The 20,024-nt window shown below is 36.0% G+C and overlaps 1 long non-coding RNA gene across 1 annotated transcript; it reads right to left on the bottom strand.

Annotated features, from left to right (window-relative positions):
- Positions 1-14,610: 14,610 nt before the first annotated feature.
- On the bottom strand, positions 14,611-17,562 carry LOC121109878. The gene is made up of 3 exons (XR_005856479.1): positions 17,179-17,562; positions 15,029-15,244; positions 14,611-14,826 (listed from the first exon to the last, which is right to left on the bottom strand). It is a non-coding gene; the product is annotated as an uncharacterized LOC121109878 (long non-coding RNA).
- Between the last annotated feature and the right edge of the window lie 2,462 nt (positions 17,563-20,024).

Below are 20,024 nucleotides of genomic sequence, written 5' to 3' on the forward strand. Positions count from 1 at the left end.
TATGTATGTGACTAATTCAAGAAGAATTAAGAAGACAAAGGTAGAGGATTAAACTCCTTCTACAGTCACTGGGGAGAGGGAAAAGCCTCTTTTGTAAAAATCTGCTTCCTTTTGTGTAGAGTAATTAAATATTTATTGGACTGAGGGAGAACCTTAATAGCTTAGTATCTAGAGAGACTTCAGCTTCAGGCAGAAGGGTTTCAAACAAAATGGAGCATTTTCAATAGCAGAGAAAGTACTATCTTGAAAACACTTAACCTTGCTGTTACAAAGCAATATGCTGTTTAGATTCAGTCTTCCAAACCAGAAAACAAACTGTAGATCCAACATCATCTGGCTAACCAGAGATATATTTTCTCAGTCACTGGGGCTCAAAAAGCGTTTTAGCTAGTAAACGCTTGGTCAGAATAAGTAACTCTCCCAGTAGCAAGCAAAGAGGAAGAATGTTCAGAATTTTCTTATCAAAGAAGGTCTGCAAATTTTACTATGACTTGGGATACATGCCAATATTTGCTTTCAAAAACAAAGGTTGTGCTTGTGAAATAACAAAAAACCATGGGGCCCTTTTTGGAAGTAGTAGGTATACAATTTCAAGCAGTTCTATGAATTAATAATTTTAGGTGCATATACTGAAAATTACATGCCTAAATACAAATGTATCTTATTTCAGTAGTTCCACAGTAAACAAAAAATGTATTCTTATAGAATCAACCTGGTGAGTCATTTCTTTCAGAGAACACCTGTCCCATAGCTTTCCCACATTGCTAAATATACAAAGAAACTCCCCTTTAAAATATTTCTCACCACCTAGGAGGGATAAAACATTCTAGTAGAGATCGGAGGAGAAAATCAGTAGATGTTTTGACACAGTGCAGAAGCACTCTCTACCTTTTTCCCTAACCTCTCAAAGATTTTTTTTACATTTTACAAGAAGCACTCCCTTTTTGTAGTATTATCCAATTTATGATCATCACTCTTCTATGTAGCATACTATCTTAGAAGCTCAAAGAACTAATGCTGATAAGGATAAGATTAATGTCTCAACAAGTGCTGTTCTCTCCTTATATGACACGAAACCAAATCCTGCAATAGTTTGCTTAATGCATTAGACAAGCATCTGTAATACCGATACCAATAAAACAGTGCTAGAGTTTTATATTAAATATTGACTCTTGCCTTCCAGAAACCAACATATACAGAAAGAAAAAGTGGTCAGATACAGAACTGAAAAAATTGACTTATAATAAAACTTTCATTTCCATATTACTTGTGCATAAGATAGAATATCCACAGCTTTCTGCAAATGATATTTTTTCTCCCATTGTGTAAGAGAAATTGAAGTGTTTTTGCTTCAAATAAATGTTTTCATCTAAGCTTCTCAGCTCACATTAGAAAAAAAATGTGTTCTCAAGATTTATTACAAACATCTTAATCTCAGATAAACCTCCAGCTATCATTACCTAAATAGCATTTAGGCATCAAGAGCATCTTGATCAGCTTATCCACATGAATTGGTGGATTATGATCAGGAAACTGTATATGGAGCTGAATACTGGCTTCAAGAGAGTTGGAAACAATGGTGGCAACTTTGGAATATCAAAAAGTTTGTGTTAGGTGGATTCCATGAATGAGTGAATGTGTTCTCAACATTTCCCTAGCAACGATGTTATCATAGCAGCTGTGAAACAGTGAGTTACTGGCATAGATTTTTACAAGTATGACATACGGGCCCTTGTTCATGGCTGTCAAAAACATATAGCTAATGGTGGTGACGATGTTGAAAAATAGAGAAAAAAAAAAGTGTTTTTTTTTTTTTTTTCTGAGAGTAATTTAGGCAAATGTGGTAAGAGTGGCTTAGATTTAAGAAAGTAAATGTTATCCAGACCCTTTCAGATTGCATTTTGTAACAATCAATCTGAAAGAGAAATTTAAAGTTAAAAAAAACAGCATAATACAACTAGATCCTGTATGCCTAAACAACAGGAATGACTCAAGAATGTAGGAACTGGATGCAAAGCCTGCAAAATGGAAAGTAACTCAGTAATAATGGGAATTCAAAGTCCATGATGATTTACTGAAAGCCTTATTTCCCAGAACAGGACAACATTGGTGTTCATAAGAATAGAGAGTGAAATATAATACTCTTTCCAGTGTGTTCCTCCAATGTATCTAGCTCATATGGGGAGACCAGTAGATGAATTAATTTGAACCCAGCAACTAAGTTATGTGAGGGCTGGAATTGTGAAAGGGCAGGAGAAGCTAACTTTGATCAAGGAAAGTCTATGTGGAAATTATAAAATAATTAAATAAATATACCTACTACAAGTATTAGGATAGTTCTTCATAAGTACAATTTTTTGTGAGGAATTTTATTTTAAGCCAATCATATCTGATTGTGAAAGATTTAACATCAAAGTGATTTCATGGCTCATGTATCACGTATGGGCCGTATGGAACATTTACATTTCTTGACAGCTCATACTTTCTTAGCAGTAAACCTTTGTGTAGACCCAAGATTGGACTAATCCGTCACTTACATGAGTCATCTTGTATTTTTTTGTTGTTGTTGAAATTATGAGTACACTGAGTGCCCTAACTGGTTAGACATTAACCAGAAGTTAAATGCATAATTAACTTCAACCTCTATTAGTGTTTTTTTATGAAGAGATCACATTCCAATAAATAACTGTTAATCTTTTATTTTTGCAGAGTAGACAACTCTGCTTCCTGTAAGTCCGGTTGATACCTGAAGTAGGAAAGAGAACACAGGAGATACCGCACTATGTCAACCCAGCACACTATTTGTTTATATACCATGGTGACTAGATCCAATTGCTTTATGGGAAAGTTAGTATGAAGAAAACTGTACCCACGCACCCAATAGGGTGCCAATTCCTTGGCATTTGTTTTTTTTTTTCCCCACCTACTTAAGAAGGAAGGAGTGGTAAAGAAGTAAATCAATTTTTTGTATAGCAAACATTTTTAAAACAGTTTTTAGTAAACACTACTATTACACCTTTACATATTATTAGCCTCCATAACCATTATTTTGAAGTCCAAGCTCTCAGATCTGAATCTTAAGGCATGCCATATCCAAAACACAGGTAGTCTCATTCTAAAGAGTCACCTGCTCCTCTGAGGAATTCAGATGGAGAAGTGTGAAACGTGTCACCCTCCAAAGCTTCACCAGTTTCAGCAGAAGTAACTGTGTGGATCCTACCTCTAATAAAAGAAAATTACAGCTGGTTTATTTCTTAGTTATGAATATAATTTACTCTTTTAGGATGAATTTGACTGATATTCAGAATATTTTGAAAAAAAGATTTCGGAAGAATTTGACTGGTTTAGGAAGACATTTGACTGAGTATTCCTCTTAATGTCTTTCAGTGGACAAAATACAAAGGGAAGATTTCAATCTTTGGGCAATGGAACAGCTGCATGTAGAATATGAGACATGAGGCTCACTGAAATGACTGTTTCTGCAGCAGAGCCCCCTTTTGTCTCTTGTGCAGTGCTACTGTAAAACCCCACATATTAAAAAGGACATGGTATGATCTGTAACACACACTGAAAACTGAAATTATGAAGAAGAAGAGAATCTATTGTTGTGGCTGCAGCTCATTTAAGGTGTTACCTCAAAACTGGTGGCAGCTTAGTATTGTGGGCTTCACTGTCCCACAAGAGAACTTCCTGCTATGACGTGTGTCTTGATGTGGGCAGTGTCCTTGGGGCCTGAGGCAGTACTTCAGTCATTCATGTGGTAGAGGGGAATGAAGCTATCTAAAAAAAAATCACTTGGTAGTCTGATTTCACACAAACCTATGAAGAAAGCCACAATGCACCAAGCAAACTCTACCTTACTGCAGTTTTCTTAAGTCAAAATCTAGTTATATTACTCAGCATGACCAAAAGTTTAAGTCCTTCACAAGTATTCATATTCTTTGTAGAGATGAGTTTAGATGGAGAAAACTATATATTGTGTTATTTGCAATTCTCCATAGGATTTATCATTTTTGTCATTTATTCTCAAAATAATGCATTGCCTGACTAGTTGCCAACAGGAAGAAGTTTGAAATATATATATATATATTTCTGGCAAAGGGAAGTTAATTATACAATTTAAAAAATGGCTGAAGTTTAGTCACTAAAATAATCTCAGAAGTTCACGATTTACTGAATACAACTACAGGAAGTATCCTTAGAATTAACTATGGTCAATCAGATGAGTTTCAATTACTACATAAATGTTAGAAATAAGAAATACAGATGCAAAGCCCAGATAAAGCAGAAATGAAAGATAAAAAACACTTTTGCAATCTGATAGGTATCGAACATTTCACCTTTCCAACATAAACATAATCACTGTGAATAATGCTTATGAAACAGAGAAAAAAACATTATTCTTTCATAATTTTTTTCTTTGATATCCAACAAAAAATGATTGGAGGGAAGGCATTTAATTTTTTTCTTTTTAATTATTATTTTCTTCTTCCAGCGAAGTTTGTTCTACTATGGATGTTTAAATGAAAATTTAAAAATGCATCAAACATAAAACCTGTGGTATATTAAAATCAAACCAGAAAAAAATCTAAAAATTAAATGGACCAGAAATACTGCGTGCACACTACTCTCAAACACTAAAATGTTATCAACAGTGCTCTCTAAGAACATCATATATATATTTAAAATCTATATTCTTTGGAGGAAAATAAAACACATGCAATTCATTTTCTCCTTTTTTTTTTTCAGTTGTGATTAACCTAATTTCTTCAAGCTTTGTTTCAAAAATCTCAGTAAAAATAATAATAATAAAAAGAACAACAAACAAAAAAACTTTTTTTGGTACAATTGTTAAAGAGAAACTGAAGTAGTTTCGTGTCATGAGAATTTCAGTATTTCTGAACACGTCTTCATCCTGCCTTTGGACAGAAAGTTAGAATACCACAGGTCATCAAACATCAAATTGTTCACAGTCTGCTAGAAATGGGGAAATGCTGTTTTGAGGGAGACAGCGATTCCTCAGCCCATGGATCTTGATTTTGTTGTACTATATTTTGATTATCCTAGAAAATTACTATTTTTTCATATGTTCTGATGAGCAATGAGTTCTGCAATGCGACTTTTGCCACAGGAACTGCATCTTTGAGCTAAACACAGTGAAGGATATTTCTGTTAGTTCTACTATTTCCTAAATCTAAAAGTTAGCTATCTGGTGCTAATTGCCCCCTACAGGCAACAAATCCTTTGAGAATAACTCATTGTTTCTTATCATAGAATCACTAAGATTGGAAAAGACCGCTAAGATCCAAACATCCAACCATCAAACAGAGGGAAAGGTAAATGGTCTAAACGATTATCTGTCTTCCTCTTTAACTATATACAAGGCCTAAATATCTAGTTCAGATAAAATACCTTGCTTTAAGGTATGTAATAGGATAGAAATGTACACCATGTATTAGTTAATAGAATCATGATCTGAGAATAATGTTCATACTGAATTCTCACTTTCTAGAGATGAAAGTGTATAACTCAAACGATGTGAACCTACGCTACTTTTTATGCCATTTCCTGTCTCCAACACTGTTCCCGATATCCTCTCTTGTTAAGAATTGCAATTATCATTCATGGACGTTTGAAAGATTTGAGCACAACAGTAATTTTATAAATATACCTTTTTCTTTTATTCTTAACCACCTGAGTTATACAATATTCTAATAACTCTATTGCTTTCCTTAAAAATTGGTGTTAGAATTTAATTCAAATATCATTTTTAAAATGGAATATGTCACCTGCCTTGTATAGCCAGCAAAATATGCATCTAACAGCACAGACTCACACTCTAGGGACATAGGAAAAAAAAACAAACAAACACAAACATAATTTAGAAGAAGACGACTCCTGTATTAATAAATGCTTTTATTCTTAGGCAAGAAGAGTGTGTAATAGGCTGCAGATGACAACCTCTCTCAGATTCTTAAAAGTTGTTCAACAGTTTCAGTTGCCCTTGACTTTCCAATGGAATTGAAACATTTTGATGTCTTTGAGTTAATGGAAAATTCCTCTCACACAGCACTATGTAATGATGTTTGGTGTTTGGGACAGCAACTGGTGAGGCAAGAACCCCTGAAACTGGGACCACGCTAACCAACCACACACAACAGGTTTCAATGCACACAGAATTTTTCCCATATCTTCCAAATTATGTGCTCTGAGCAGCTCACAAACAATGTGATATTTATTCTCTGAATCACTAAGAGCAGGGAGCATAACCTGCTGGTACTATTTATACAGCAGACTCATAAACTCTATATACCTTGTTGCCTCATTTTGCAGTTTCGTCAGTAGCTGGGGTGTGACTATGGTCAGATGGTTGAAGTTGAGTGTGTGCACAAATGAGTCATTCCTACAGCATATAGGAAGACATTTATCACAATAGCAACAAGGTTAGGAAATACATATATCTGACTCTGCTGTGCAGTTCCCACAGTGATTCATGAGATCCTATCTATAAGCCAGCACTCCCTTTTACCCCCAAACTAAACAAAGGAGACAAAAGTGGGTGTGCTAGTAATTCCTCATGCATTAAATACTTTGAGAAATGACAGACAAATGCTCCCCTCTAGTGAAATGAGTGGAGGACTAATTGCATCAGCTAAATGAGCAAGTCAGCAAGGAAGTACATACATGTGTTCATGTTCCTGTGCATGGGGTTAAAAATATAATAATTATATAGGCCATATTAAGAAGAGTAGACTACAACATATATATATATATATATATGTACCCGCATACTCTACTAAAATACTTATTTAAATTTTTTCTTAAACTGGATTTATACTTCAGAGAAATACTTTACTAAGCAGCAGTAGAGAATGTTTGAGTACTGTTAATACAAAAATACAAAAAAAAAATTCTCACAACTTCGCAAGCATCTTGAAGATGCATTTATCATCAATTTATTTTCTTCTGCTTATGTTAATGCTGTTTTTCTGAAACCTAATTAGAAAAATTTAGAGCTGCCTGAGAAAAGAAAATCAGCATTTATATTGTAATCATAGCGATAAATCATTGTGAATAAGAGCTTATGTGCTTTTCTACTAAACAAAGCAATAGCTATGCTTAAATTCCATAAGCATTTCAAAATTACCACCAAAAAAAAAAAAAAAAAAAAAAAGGAAGTGGAAAAAATTACATAGAAACTCTGACCAGGCTAAAACTTTTGGCTGGTGAAATTTTGGAGTGCTGAGCTTGCAGGAATGAATATACATATATATTATTTTTATAAAAGCAGAATGGAAAATAAATTATCTTTTTTTAAAGCTTAGGAAAACAATTTTGTGGTAAGACAGATGATTATTAGATATGAAAGTGGAGGACAACATTTTAAATCATATTCACAGTGAGCTTTTGTGCACTATTAACTTCAAATAAGACTTGACAGAGTTGTCTTTTGCTTATAGACTGCATTCAAGCAGCTTACAGAGTTGTTTAATTACCTTTGTTTTCGTAATTTATCTTTGTAAATTACATTTGTAATTTTCATCTGAATGTTATCCTATTAATTCCTCATGAATGTGTTATTTGATGGTGGAACAGTGAATACTAGAACTTTTTGGAGTTAAGTGGTCAAACAAATCATGACATCATTTTTATTTCCTGACTGAATATAATAAACTCTTACCATCAGGTTAGATTATTTGAAAAAGCCTCTGGGGACATGAAATTTCTCAGGAAGGATAAGTAGCTGATAAGGAGTACTGAACATTTTTGAAATATTTTAAATCTTCTTTCTAGGCAACATAAGCCTTGCCTTAGGGATAGTTCCTAGAAAAATTAGAGTACTCCAAAATTGCATGGCTGAAAGCATATCAGTTTAAATTAAGTTTCCATTGTAACTTCCACATAATGTATGTTGCTACATAATGTATGTTGCACATAATGTGTGCTTGTGTGCTCTCAGTAATAGAAAATGCAGGCTTTTGCATTTTGCTTGAATTACTGAAAAATTTGGACCTCTCCTTGTATGAGACATTTTCGTCATCAAAGTAATCCCTTTCCTTTTGAGGTCACCATTTGAAGAGATGGATCCAGGAAACGTAAGAGAAATTCAAGGGAAAATCTGAAAAGGTATATTTCATGGGGTAAGATAAGATAATTGAAAATCATCAAAATAATTCAACATAATAGCCATTACATGGCTTAGCTAATGAGTGCTCTGCGTAACAGGCCATGCTCACACTCATACTTTATTGAATATTTTAGAGTAAGTGTGAAGGTGGTTAAAGCTAACATTGCATAGACAGACTTAGTAAATACCTGTCACTGGTAAGGATGTTAATTCTCAGTCATCTGTGATTGTCTTCTAATACCTTTTGGTAGCTAAGGGAAGAAATTTTCTAGGAACTATCCAACTGCCAGAGGAAATTTTGGGAGAAAATATATGAAAAATAATTTCCCTTTCTTCAGCCATCTTAAATATAAAATTATACATTAGTACCAGAAAAGATCTGTGTTTGTGGCCGAAGCCTTCTGTTCTGACAATTTTTGAACTTGTGGATTTAAATGTTCACTTTTACTGCATGACCTACAAAAGGAAAGAAGTATAATTCAAATTTTGGCAGAAGTTAACAAGATTCAGGGAAGTAGCCATAAACTTATTTTCATAAATCAACAATGATTAAGAGTGGAGATTTGTGCTGCTTTTACTGATGTCTGTTTTATATTTGGCTAAATTATTTCTAATTAATTTGCCTTTAAAATCTTAGTCAGTACTATGGAAGGTGGTTCTGCACAGTGTTCTGCATTTTCTGTTCAATTTTCAGTCCACACTAAAGGTGAAGAACAAGGTCATTATCTGTTTCAGCACTCCTTGATAAAATATATTATCTTCATATTAAAAAAATGCTTTCTAATAAATAATATTTTAAGCTGAATCTGACGTTTCAAAGATCAAGGTATTGGGCACACATTAATAGTTACGGGTTACCTGTTAATAAAGTAAAACATGAGATTTTTCACTGAAGATGAAAAAATAGCAATTTATCAGAAGAAATAATTTGATTTATTCTGATTTTCAAACAGATTTCCAAAACAAATTTTCAAGAGAACATAGAAAATAAGTCATCTAGTCTCAGTAACTTCAAAAAAGGCTTCTATCTTTCTCACACAAAAATTGGGGTTTTTTTGAGTGCAGTCACAATGAAATGAGATCGGTGCTCTTCACTGTAATGTAATACGATCCAACGGTTTTTGAAACCATCTCACGGAAACAGAAACTGAAATGTGATTAAATACAAGAATCACTGTAAACAGGCTGCAGTGCAGCAAGTCTGATTCTCCTCTTGTACTGGTGTATTTTGGCAGTTGGTGAATTTGAACCAGGATTCCTCCTTGAGGAATACTAATTTTAGCAATTTTCTGCCCACAGTTAGATTACAGGCAGAAAAAGTGTATTGCAATAAGAATAAAAAATGTTTATATATTGGGGTGACTTTTATTATTTCTTTTTCTTTTAACTTCTGAAATTTTCCGAAAATTCTAGGAAAAATGAACTTTAGCAATCATATACTATGAATCTCACATTCAAAACTGAAAAATGAAGCCAGTTTAATCTTAAAACCACATACACTTAGAAACTGTTTATGCTAGTCCTGGAAAAAATAGGAACCATTGCTAACCTGCCTTATCAGCCACATCTCACACTGACAAATAATATCAACACACTGCCCACGCAAGAAACTCCCATCTGTCTGATTCTGTAAGCATATTACACACCACAGACTTTGGTCTCTTGCAAGCACAAACCACATTCTTTCCGAGCCACCATCATTATCCTCAGTTTTACTAGGTAGTTCTATCACAGAAAGGTTTGTGTTAGGATACAGCTTACTGAATCCAATGTTTTATGCACATATATCTTCAGTTATCCATAAGCATTACTTTGTTCACTGTAGAGCCATACGTGGTTTTAAGAGCAACTGACCTTCAAGAAGTTATCTTCCCATAGCAATATCAAGGGATCCACAACTGATTTCACTTTATTAATGTTTCCACACTCTCTCCTTACACAAACACTGTAAAATAAGATTCTGACATTCATTTACTATTTCAAGCCTGGAAGTAACATTCTCACCCAGCCCACACTTCTATTTTAAGAGAATCAGTAAACTTAGATGAAATTTTTTTAATAAGTCATCACCACAAGCAAAACTCTTGAGAAATTTCCACACTGGAAGAAAGAATATTATAGTTCCTAAACAGTGTGATGAGGTGAGAAGTTGCCAATAAATGTACAATTTGACCAGCATGGTAAAAACGTAACCATCGGATTGAGACTGTACTTTTGTCAGTATTCATGAATCCTTAGCTTTGTATAGGATTATTCTCTATTACTACAAACAAACACAGTTAAAGTTTTCTTGAATATATTTGCACACAAAGAGATAGATTTCTTAATTACTGCAAGGTATAGGAATTTTTTTCTCCATACAATGGGGAAGATGAACTCTTTTCCAAATATCATATTCATATCCCTCTGAACCTACTAAGAAGGCTGTCCCTGGCTTCACTGATGGGCTGGATCCTTTGACTGTTTTTGACTGCACTGCTCTGAGTTCATCATAGGATGAATCCTAAAAGTCATGCTGTGTTTCCAGGTACTTTAAAGCCATAAATCCATATTTAATTAGAAGTTGAAGATAAGATCTCTGTTCTAAAAATGAAATAAAAAGCTGTGCCTTTGGCTTTGTTCTCTGACTCTGGGCCATAATTTAATTAAAAGTACATATCAAATGCTAAAAATCTCATTGACAAGTCTTAGTTGAGGAATTCAGATTACTTGTGGTTCCTCAATCTGTGCATTCTGTTTTACTGTCATATTGTTCCATATTCTTATCCTCTCCCTGACCCCCTTGCATCCCACACTCCTTCCTCCCTTGTTTCTTATGAACAAAGTGAATTCCTTTGAGATTTAATGCTGTAATGTTGAAGTTTGAACACTAGCATCTTCCTATCTTAATGGATATCTTACCTGACAGCTCTGTGAATTTTAGCTCTCTTCTTTAACAGCATACATTTGTGGGAAAAGGCTGACATTGAATTTAAGTGCAAGGAGCTCAGGCAGGCTTGAAATGGAAACCTAGCTAAAGTAACTGTGATTTCTTCCTATTGCATTAAAAATCAGAGTAGGCTTGAGACGTTAAAAAGAAAATGGAATATAAATGATGCAACTGGAAAGCCCATCACCTACATCAAACTGCAGAGTGTGATATTCATGTTTTATTATACCAGTTTGTTATTTCCTTTTACAGCAAAGTTATGGACAACAACATTTAGTTCTTGCTTCTATCCCTGGGGATTTCTGTGTACATGTAGGGAAACTTCTGTTCCTGAATCCATGAAATAACTTTCATATTTTGGCAGTGAGATTCTGGGAAATAGAGACAAGCACAAAAACAGTTTTTGGCCATCACCATTGTAATCTTACAGTTTACAAATAAATGAAAATACAACACCATTTTGTATCTCTAGGATAGTCATTTCAGACCTTTCTCATTTCAGAGAGATCATATTTAGTTATTATGAAACAGTAGGCACTTGAGACTGCAAGCTATTTTAAATAACGTGTGCTTATTTTCAGTTAGTATATGATCCACATGTTTGCCATTGAATGAAAATATGGATATGATAGGATACTGATAATTGACAGAATACAACAGAGAAACGTGTAGTGCATCCATCTATATTATGTAAGACAACTTATTAATCTACATGGAGCAATAAAAAAACACTTCTCATATTAAGGAAAACTATTCACTTTTAAAAGTGCTGTTGTCTTAGTCTGAATTTATATGGCTTTTGCTGATCATTCATTACTGCTCCGTAAGAAGTCAATTCACATGGATTTTCCACATAATTAGACCTACAGTGACTTTCAGACACTGGACCCATGTGTATCATTTGCATGTGATATCTTAATATAAACCTTTTACAGTACTCATTTCCTAGTCATTTCCTACAGTACTGCATTTCCTACTCACAGCTGTAAGTCTGAAACAGCACCCAAACCTTCTGTTCTTGAAAAACTGCACTTTCTTTGAAACAGGTGAATTCTGAAAGTAGGAGTATTAATCTCTGTCCACTCCATCTTCCTCATCCCATATATATTCAGACAGAATCCAAAACCCACCGGTTTTGTCAGAAATACACTAATTTATTTTTGGTGTCTTATCTCTACAAAATCTTATATGAGGGCTGCTCTGAAAGTAATGTCTCTTATTTTCACAGGTTTATGAGGACCTATTGAGTCAATACAAGGTGGAAGGTGACAACTTCATGTATCACATCATTACCAGTGATGAGATATGGTGTCACCACTATGGGCTGGAGTCCAAGCAGCAGTCCATGGACGTGTGAATTCCTCACTGAATAAAAAGTTCAAGACTCAGTCCTCAGTAGATAAAGTGATGTTCACTGTCTTTTGGGTTAAGAAAGGGGTGATCCCTCTGGATCCAGCAACTCTGACCATTACACTGTGATGCTGACTAAGCTGAAGGCTTGAACTTCCAGAGTCAGGCCAGAGAAAAAGACAGCCTTTTTCTTGCAATACGATAATGCTAGGCCCCATATCATTTTGAAGACAGTAGAGCACGTTTTCAATCTTGGCTGGATTGCCCTACCACACCCACTGTATAGTCCATATTTGATGCTTTCTGACTTCCATCTGTTCAGGCTGATGAAAGATGGACTGAATGGACAACATTTTCCTAGCAGTGTTGCCATCATAGCAGCTGTGCTACTCCACTGGTGTAGATTTTTCTGAGAGCAGCACGCAGGCTCTTGTTCATCACTGATGAAAATGTGTAGGTAATGGTGGTGGCTGTGTTGAAAAATAGTGTTTTGTAGCTGAGAATTTGCTCTATCAAATAGTGTTATTGTGTTCATCATATCTGCTGTAGTTTCCATGGAAATAAATGGGATAAAAAGCACTACGTTCAGAGTGACCAAGTTGATATGTCACTGTGCTCCTCATTCAGGGGACAGGCTAAGTTAGATTTTTAGGATGCAGCGGAAAGTAACCTGATGATTAAATCAAGAGACAGATCCCATGGTTCTTCTATGTGCTTCCAGCATCTGTCACAGACTTCCACGGTTGTATATACATATCTACACATAGGAATGAAGCTTTAGTGAAATCCATGAAAAAATTAAAAAAATGCATTTTCTTCCCTCTCTTCCAAGCATTATCATACTAAAAATACTGATGTAAAGATTGGAGACAGCAAGAGTAGTATCCATTTCTGATAGCTAATATCAGTGTAAAATCCAAGCAGAAGAGAAACAGGAAAGATAAAGATTTTATTATATTTTGTTTACTGTAATAACCTCTGGGAAGGTTTGCAACAACTACAGTTTAGATTTCATTTAAGCATTTAAGTGTTTAACGGTGAAAGCAGGAATCTATTATTATTATTATTGTTACTGTTATTATTATTATTATTATTGTGATAGCTATAGAATTTGGGAGCAAAGAAGAGGCAAGAGAGTATGAAATGCAGCTTGAAAACCTTGCATGAAGCTAAGCCAATTTACGTTGTCAGGGGGACGGGGCTTTAGCTTCTATATGACAGTTTTCATCTGCTTAGCAATTTGCTTTCTGCTGATGATTGTAACATTATTTGGAAATCTAGCACTTTTTGCAATAAAATCCATCAAGTGGGAAATAAAAGCATTTTTGATTAGGATTAATTATAACACAGGAAGGCTCTCACAATCTTTCTGCTACAATAGCTTCAATAATTCTATTTTCAAAACAAATAGAGAAAAAAATAATTCCCACTCTTGTATTTTTATGCACTATATGATTCTCATGTTTTGGCATTGCTGTCAGTGCACTTTAGCACAATGATATAATTCCTTTGTTTTATTTTTAGTTTCATAGTATTTTTAGTAATTAGTTTATTGTGACATTTTTTTAGCTTTTACTCCTGATACTACTTTTCGTGTGATTACAGTCATTTCCATGGCACATGCCCTACTTAACAGACAGATCTTGGGTTTGTGGTGAACATGAAATAAAGGATGGAATATTGTGAGAGTGCTAAATTTTCCACATCATCATGGAAAATCTCTAGTCTCTAGTATGAAGCTTAGCAAATCATAAGTCTAAGGCCATATGTCAAGTTGAGAATTAATGCAGTACACATACCGCAACTCCAGTACTCACCTAGCTAGGACATGACGTCAGAAGGTTAAAAGGCTGAGGTTCAATTCCCTGCTTAGTTTTTCTGTGTGATCCTTGACATATTGCTAAGGCATTCATAATACATGCAGGAGTTAGTTCCCAACCAGGATTTAGCTTGGCTGCGCTGTAAAATATGTTCTTCTTATACTAAAGTGAGTGGCCAACGCTACTATCTGTAAAACTCAGAGATACTGAGAGACAGTTGTCACCAGAATTGGAAAGAAGAAAGGAAAGAAAAAAGTGGGTAGAAAGTGGAAAGAGTGAAAGCGTAAGAGTGAAAATGGGCGCAAATACTATAATAATATAAATATCACTGAGAGCAATATTTGGTCTCCTACATGTATGTCATAGACTGAAAAACTCACCAGTGTCTCTCCCACATAACCTTTATTGAAGAAAAAGAAAAGAAAATGACTTCAGTTTTGTTCCTGTTTCTTTCTCAAGAGATGCTGTTACACAATCACAGTGTTTTTCTGAATTCACAGTGAGCAATAAGACTTTATATTTCATAGTGATTTTCCTACTTGTTATCCAACATTCAGCCACTTGGAATTTCTGCATCATTTGAAGTTATATTCAAGCTCCTGTTAACAAGGTAGAAACATTAGTGACCCACCAACTTGCTAAAATCTGTAGGTGTTTTCTTTGATAAAAATTGCCCCGCTTAAACAGACAGTAGTGTAAATAAGGTAAGGAAAAAATAAGTAAAAATGGGTCAATTCCTCAGTTTTTCCTGCTTGTATGTACAGATTCTGATTCATACATATGGGTATAAAGGATACTTACAGGGATTGCTCCAAAAGTAATACCTCCTATTTTATTATTTTGGTCCACGATGTCAGAGGCAGACATTGGTGATATAGCTGTAGAGGCTGCAGCTTCCCTCCAGTATTCTGTTAAGTTTTGTTGCTCAGTGATATTAAGCAGCAGAGGGACAGATGGACAAAATGGCATCTCACATAGAAATGCATACGAAGCAAAGGTGTGGAATTGATTTCCAACCTGTGTAAAAAAAAATGTACCCATTGACATTCACTGATGCTTGCTGAATACTGATGGAAACCAAAGAATGGATGTAAGCACAGTGAGACACTGGGAGGTGCATTTCAGCAGTCGTGACAGTGACATGAAATGCTGTCAATGGTTTAGGGGCTGTTTTGGCCCTGTTCTGTGACTAGCGGGGTGGAGGGATTCATGAATCCATGCCTCTGGAAAGGGGAAACAGAGGACCTCAAAATAATTAAAAACAGCAGCAACGATCTGAGGAGAAACAAACTAATGTACTAAATATGGTATAGGAATGCAAGATAACAAACTATAATACAGTATAATTAGAGTTGACGCTAGTAAATCAAATATAATGAGAGGAAGAGTGTGTAAAAAGACTGAAGGCATTACACTAATGGCGTGCAGTTGGGATGAGCAGGAGCGAGAGAGCCTGGTGATCAAAAAGAGGGACGTCAGGTGACTTACTGAGGCCTTATATTTGTTCCCCCTGGGCAGGAATGATAACAGCACAGCAAACAGTCTTCTGGGGAATGTAGTTCTTCTCTTCCGGACAGGTGCTCAGAACTGGAGCATTAACTCTTAAACTCCCCATGCATTACATGATGTTATGATGTGGAATACCGATAACCAAAAATCATAAAACCATGACAAATACAAGGCATATTTTGGACAGCCATACAAATATTTATGAGCAGGCATGCAGGCTTTTTTTTCATCAGTGGTGAAGATGCATAATTAATGGTGGTGACTGTACTGAAAAATGGTGTTTTGTAGCTGGGAATTTTCTCTATCAAATAGTGTTATTGTGCTCTTTGTATCTGTTGTTATTTCCATGGAAATAAATAGGAGCCATTGCGGAATCGCAGAATCACAGAATCACAGAATTGTAGGGGCTTGAAGGAACCTCTAGAGATCATCAAGTCCAACCTCCCCGCCAAAGCAGGCTCCCTAGACCAGGTTGCATAGGTAGGCGTCCAGGCAGGTCTTGAACGAATCCAGAGAAGGAGACTCCACAACCTCCCTGGGCAGCCTGTTCCAGTGCTCTGTCACCCTTACGCACATTTGTGCGGAATTTCCTATGCTTCAGTTTGTGTCCATTTCCCCTGGTCCTACTGCCACGCACCACTGAAAAGAGTCTGGCCTGGTCCATTTGCCTCCTGCACCTTAGATATTTATAGACATTGATCAGATCCCCTCTGAGTCTTCTTTTCTCAAGTCTGAACAGACCCAAGTCACTCAGCCTTTCCTCATAAAGAGGCCCTTTATCATCTTTGTGGCTATCTGCTGTATTCTTTCCAGGAGAGCCCTGTCTTTTTTGTATCAGGGAGCCCAGAACTGGACACAATACTCCAGGTGAGGCCTCACCAGAGCAGAGTAGAGGGGGAGGATCACCTCCCTTGACCTGCCGTCCACGTTCCTTTTAATGCACCCCAGGATGCCACTGGCCTTCTTGGTCACCAGGGCACACTGCTGGCTCACGGCTAACATCTTGTCCACCAGGACCCCCGGGTCCCTCTCTGCAGAGCGCCTCTCCAGCAGGTCATCCCCCAACCTGTACTGGTGCATGCGGTTATTCCTCCCTAGGTGCATCACTCTACACTTGTTCTTGTTAAACCACATCTGGTTCCTCTCTCTGCTCAACTCTCCAGTCTGCCCAGGTTCCTCTGAGTTGCAGCACAGCCTCCTATTGAGTCAGCCACTCATCCCAGCTTTTTATCATCAGTGTACTTACTGAGAGTGGACACCATCCCCTCACCAAGGTCATTGATTGAGATGTTGAATAAGACTAGACCCAGCACTGACCGCTGAGGAACTGCTAAATAAAGGCCTCCAACTGAACTCTGTGCCAAAGACCACAACCCTCTGAGCTCTGCCAGTCAGCCAGTTCTCAACTCACCTCACCGTCTACTCATCTATTCCACACTTACTCAGATTTGTTATAAGGATGTTGTGGGAGATGGTGTCAAATGCCTTGCTGAAATTAAGGTAGACTGCATCCACTGCTCTCCTCTAATCCACCTAGCTGGTGATGACATCATAGAAGGCTACCAGGATGGTTGAGCATGACCTTCCCCTCGTGAACCCATGCTGGCTACTCCTGATAACCTTCTTCTCTTCCAATTGCCTAGAGATGGCATTCAGAACAAGCTGTTCCATCACCTTTCCAGGGATTGAGGTGAGGCTGCCTGACCTGTAGTTTCCCAGATCCAGCTTCCTGCCCTTTTTGAAGACCAGAGTGATGTTGGCAATCCTCCAGTCTTCAGGCACCTCTCAATATTTAATTACTTTTAGAGTGACATACATATATTTAACCAAAAATTATGTCTTCTTCCCTATAGATTTACATTTATTTTAAATTTTAAACAACAAGCTTTTTTTTTTTTTTTTTTTTTTTTTTTTTTGGCGAGCTCATATCTTTTGCTTAGTATTTGTGTCTGTAATTTGCCTTTTCAGTAACTGTTCCAGAATGAGGGGTTTTCTGTTCTTGTATTCACAGCTCATAACTTTTATTACTAAGATCAACTCTCCTTCCTTCTCACTACAATTTAAAGAAACCAGTTTTTTATGATGTGGTAAGTAGTACTGAGCAAAGTACAAGTGAATTCTTGCCAGAAATTTCATTACTACTTCCTCAAGTTTTCATTCTACATTTATAGTACTATGCTGGCTTTTAAATTTATTCTTTAAGTTTTCTAGACATTTATGGACAGAAGTCCATTATTATACCAAAATTGTTGAGAACATATTCTCCTCTGCTAAATTTCTGTACTCTGCTTGCTCGTACTTATAAAACGTACTTTATATTTTTCATTTTGATTGAAAGAAAATTATTTCTCCATTTACAAACCTGTTTGCAAGAATTGAGCAACGTCAAGAGGGATTTTGTCTCCTTATTCCTTTCTCTAAGTTATAATATAGAGAAATTGTGCTAAGGAATTATTATTTCATCTGGTATATATATGTTATCCTCTAAACTAAGAGCCTGAACATTTAAAATGGATCAAATACATCATCAAAAGATGAATAGTTTTGTGGTTAAGACTGTGGACTAAAACTCAAAAACCCTATATTTGTCTTTATAGCTCTTTTGCAGGCTTCCTGTGGGCTTGTCTATATTGCAGAAAATGTTGTGTAATGAAAAAATCCTTGGGTTAATGCCAGACCAAGGCTGAAAGTCCACAATGAATAGTGCAGTACTGGAGAGATATATTAGCTTGAGACTCAAAAGCAATACAGTCATATTGGTCTGAAGATAATGAGCTTCTCAGCAAGGCGTAGTAGCTGTAATGCAGCACTGGTGGAAATACCAGCTCCCAGTTCTGAAACTAGCCTGGCAATGGGTCTATCCAGCTCTGTCTGTTTTGAATATTCTTGATTCTGGAAGACAGATTTGCTTTCAGTGACTTTCAGCAAGCAATTTAATCTCACTCTGTTTCTATTATTGTGCTATTATTCTTCCAAAATTTTGTTTCAGAAAATTAAGCAAGTTTATTTCTCTTGACTGCTCAAGTTGAAGTTGATCTATCTAGAAACCCCCATATTTTATACACTGGAATAGAGCCTTGTGCTAAAGTCTGTAAATGCCACTATGAGAGAAATAATAAACAATAATCAAAGTGGCTAGAGGCTGTGGCTAAGAGTTAATATATGCTGTGAAACATTCTGTCAGTATTGCTCAGTTTCTGGTCCAAGTAGAACTGGTAGTAAAATGTGTATTTTTTTAAGTAGATGTTTTTCCATTCTTCCATGCAAAACAAACAAAAACAATGTAATGGAAAATATAAACAATAAGAGAACATTGTAGTTTAACTTAATATTCACTTGGTTACCAACAGAAAAACACTATGGTAGTACTTAAGTTCTCTGTGGATCATTACTTTAAAAAATCCTTCCATTACAGCAGACTGAGAACGTCTACTTGGGCATTGCTCTAGCTAAAAAAAGGCACCACAGAATACCTTCTGGCAGAAAAGTGGGCATAATCCACACATTTCCTTTGCAGTCCTCATCAACTTCCAGACAAATCAATTTATAAGATTGTAAGCTGCTTAGAAACTTCAGAGAACTTTGAATATTCTGAGCTAGAATAGACTCATTGAGGATCATTGAATCCAACTCCTGACACTATGCAGGGAAATTAATCGGTTAAACCATATATCTAAGAGCATCATCCAAGCATTTCTGGAATGCCAACAGGTTTAGGACCATGACTGCTTGTTCCAGTGTTTGACCACACTCTCAGTGGAACAGTGAAGCTTGTAGAAGAACTAATCAAATTGCTTTCAAAAGAACAATAATAAACATTTCAGTATATATATTGCAAGAATTTATCGTATGAAAATACAATGATTAAAATTAAAATACCTCAAAAAAATAACAATAAATGAATGTATTACCAAGATGTTGGTACAATATACCTTGCCCACCTTAACAAAGATTTCTTTGCTCTTACCTAGCCTTTTTTTTCCTAACGATTTCACATTTATGTGTTGTTGAGCAGATTCAGATGTAACTCAAAGAAACTTTCAAGACTATTCAAACAAGAATGGTTACAGCCTCAGTGAAGCACAACCACTGCTGCTAAATGCTTTTTCTTTTTACCCCCAGCACACACTATTTGGAATGAATTGCTGTAGGCTTTTACATTTTACACAACAGACTACTCCGCTACTTTGGACTATAAATATCATCATCCAACCAAGTCAGCTGCTCCTTTACACACACCCTCTATGAGCTGTCTCATTTGCCCAGGTGGAGTAAATTGGGAGGGCCT

This window comes from Gallus gallus, chromosome 2 (assembly GCF_016699485.2).
Source record: "Gallus gallus isolate bGalGal1 chromosome 2, bGalGal1.mat.broiler.GRCg7b, whole genome shotgun sequence".
NCBI classification, from domain to species: domain Eukaryota; kingdom Metazoa; phylum Chordata; class Aves; order Galliformes; family Phasianidae; genus Gallus; species Gallus gallus.